Below are 3,682 nucleotides of genomic sequence, written 5' to 3' on the forward strand. Positions count from 1 at the left end.
CTACATTTGTGAAATTCAAACTTTTAGTGGAAAAACAATTTACTTATCCCATTAAGCAATTTGAAAGTGACAATGGTGGTGAATCTTTTTCCATTACTTTTAAGCTTATCGTGTCCTCATATCTCTCAGCAAAATGGTCTTGCTGAGCAGAAACACCACCACATGTTGAAATGGGACTTACCCTCCTTCTGCAATCTAGCTTACCCAAGAAATTTTGGGTTGATTCCTTCTTAGCCTCTGTCTTTATCATTAATCGTTTAGCCACCCAAGTTCTAAATTTTTTATCTTCTCTTGAACATCTCTTTCATCCTCCTCTGATTTTGGTTAATTTTGGTCATTTGGTTGTCAATATTTTTCCTTCTTTCGTCCCTACATGCCCAATAAACTTTCCTATCGTAGCACACCATGCCTTTTTATTGGTTATTATTATAATCACAAAGGGTTTCGGTGCTTTGACCCCTCCTCCCGGCGTGTCTATATCTCCAGGAATGTGATATTTGACAAAGTTGTATTTCTTGCTCGTGTACAATCCCTTATCATCGACTCTAGCAGCCACGTGACCTCCTTAGGTATATCTTAGCCCTTACTCATTTCTCCTCCACATATTTTGCCTTCTCCTTCTGAACCTTCTCTAGTTCCCGATCCTTCTCCTCCTCCCCTACCGCCTACTATATATGTACCCTCTCCCTATCATGTTGTCACTAGGTCTCGGACTGGTCACCCTCTTTGAGCCTTGCATGTAGGTGTCATCATCTTCGAGCCTCATACCTATGCTCAAGCGGTGTCTATACCTGTGTCGCGTGTGGCTATGGAGAGTGAGTTTCTGGTGTTGTTGGTGAATGAAACCTGGACCTTGTGTCCCCGTCCATCAGGTAAGAACATGGTTCCCAATAAATGGGTTCTTAAGTCCTAATGCAGAGCTGATGGGAGTGTCGAACGCCTTAAGGCGAGGCTTGTTGATGTTAGCTATCTCTAGCATAGTGGGATTGACTACCATGAAATGTTCAACCCAGTCATATTTCTACTGTTCACATGGTTCGCTCTTGCCGTTTCTTTCACCTAGGACATTCGGCAACTGGACGTTTCTAATGTTTCCTCTATGGCTTTTTGGAAGAGGAGGTTTATATGACTCAACGGAAGGGTCTTGAGGATCTTGCGCATCTTGATTTTGTGTGTAAGCTTCATAAGTCCATCTATGGTTAAAACAAGCCTCTCGAGCTTGGTTTAATAGATTGTCCACTGCCCTTTTGTCTCTTGGCTTCAGAAATTCTCATATTGATCCTTTTTCGTTCACTTATCACTATGATATTGTGCATGTTTTCTTTCTGGTGTACGTGGACGACATCCTTGTGACCTCTAATGATCAGTCCTTTGTTACTTCTCTAATCTCCAAGCTGCAACTCGATTTTGCTATGAAGGATCTCGATCAGTTGTCTTATTTTCTGGGTATTGAAGCCAACCATTATTCCTCAGGTCTAAATCTTCGCTAGACAAAATATGCATTGGTCTCTTGGACCGTGTCAAACTTCTTGGCATTTGTCCTTATCATGCTCCCTATGTTTCCAACTCCAAATTGTCCAAATTTGATAGTGAGGTACTTCCAGATCCTTTAGAGTATCACCACACTATGGGCGCCTTACAATATGTCACTCTCACCCGTTCGAATATAGCTTACTTTGTAAATCAGCTTTGCCAACACATGCAGACCCTGACTTTTGCTCACTGGACAACAGCCAAACAGGTATTGCGTTATTTGAAGAACACCCTGGATTATGACCTCTTCTACACACCTGGTTCATTTTCGATTAATGCCTACTGTGAGTCTAACTAGGCTGGTTGTGATAAAGGTCAAGCAAGATAAAGGTCAAGTTGTTCGACTCTCTCCAGTCTTCTAGTTCTTCACGGCTATTTGATTTCTGTAACAGCTCTTATCTATATGTTGGTTAGAAATCTGTTAGGTAACTTATTTCTTATTGTTTATCTCTTGTAACAAACATGTAAATCCTCTTATACATTTGTAACAATTTTGTGTATAAATATCATAATGCATACATGGTTTCTGGTGTGAAAAACCATAACAATGTTTCATTCTTTCCGGTGTGTTTATATATATATATGTGTGCGTGTTGGAATAGTGGCTTGATTTCATGTTGAAAACGTTATTTCAGAGACTTGGCCTAACTGTGCTTTGTCCCTGGCTCAAGTGAATTTTAGGTAGATTGTTCTCTTGACAGTCCACTCGAGCGAACGTTCAGAAAACCTAGTTCATGCGTCATTTTATATATGAACATATTTTTATAAAGAGAAAAAGTGTGAGTGGCAGCCAAAAAGAGAGAGAACTGATCATTTTGTGAGATTTTGAGAGCTTATTGATGTATTTAGACTTTGGGGATTGTGGAATGATTTGTGCTCTTGTACTCCATCTTTGTGATAGTAAATTCCTTGAAATCGACTCCACCAGTAGACGTATGCTATTGTTTAAGCCGAATCACTTAAATTTTGGTATTTTTTGTGTGATTGTCGAATTTTTGTTATTTGCTTCCGCTAATCTATTTCTGGTGTGAAAGCCGAATGTTTGTGTGATTGGGATATTTATAATTGTTATTTGTTATAAATATCCCAACATGTGTTGATCAGTTAATGCAGAGAGAGGCCGCTGGTCTTTCGTTTACCCATTACTTTCGTCTAAGGCCTGAATCATTGAACCAATTAGTCAGGTTTTGAGGAAAGTGTGGGCGTATTTCAGGCGGCACCCTTGCATGAAATTAGGTGGGCTTCTGTTCGTTTAAGCAGCTTGTTCAATCCAATCCTACTAATTATTATCTTGATTGCCCTATCTATATTTTTCAAATGGTTGCTGCAGGTTAGTTTACTATCTCTAGATTCGTTCCATCTTTCACTGATCATTCTTACATGATAAACTGATCGATGCCATGCGACTGGATGGTTAATATTGGGCTCGATCTTTTTAATTAATGGGTCCTGCAATTTCCCATTATCAAAATTATAATAATTCAAATAAGGCCATGCATCATCAATTTATTGCAATGTGACTAATTAATTAGCCAGCTTTAATGTTACTGGTTGGTGTAATTTCTTGACCATTTGAAAAAAAAAAAAAGCGCTAGAAGGAGGGCTCGAACCTCCGACCTTGTGGTTAACAGCCACACGCTCTAGCCAACTGAGCTATTCCAGCTTTGAGTTGTTGAATGAGTAAATAACATTAAAACTATTACTTTCTACTCTATTAAATTGCAATTTATTAACTAGGCTAACCAAAAAGACAGATCAGAGAATTTGTTTGTAAACGTGCATGCACGACGCATGCATATTGATATAATCTGGATTGGGCGCACCCTTCTCTGGTCTCTTTCTCATTTTATTATTTTCCTTTTTCGATCAGTTTCTTTATTTATTTCGAATTTAAAGAGCGCAGGATGAGTATATATGTTTAAATTATATTGCATTGTAAAAACTTGTAATTAACTTGAACAATGCCAACATGGCCGAAGGTACGTACGTACCACGTGTGATATATATATATATGGTGCTTGCAAATCTTGAGAATTATAATACTTTTTTTTATCTTAATTAAATTAGTATATATGCGTTCAGCTATAAAATTAAAGTATATATTTGGATAAATCAACCAAAAATCAATTTAAATTTATAGGGTTCATGA

At 38.1% G+C, this 3,682-nt stretch overlaps 1 non-coding gene across 1 annotated transcript; it reads right to left on the bottom strand.

The window, feature by feature from the left end:
* Nucleotides 1–3,122: 3,122 nt before the first annotated feature.
* On the bottom strand, nucleotides 3,123–3,196 carry TRNAN-GUU. Its single transcript has one exon. It is a non-coding gene; the product is annotated as a tRNA-Asn (tRNA).
* Between the last annotated feature and the right edge of the window lie 486 nt (nucleotides 3,197–3,682).

Source organism: Juglans regia, chromosome 13 (assembly GCF_001411555.2).
Source record: "Juglans regia cultivar Chandler chromosome 13, Walnut 2.0, whole genome shotgun sequence".
NCBI classification, from domain to species: Eukaryota; Viridiplantae; Streptophyta; class Magnoliopsida; order Fagales; family Juglandaceae; genus Juglans; species Juglans regia.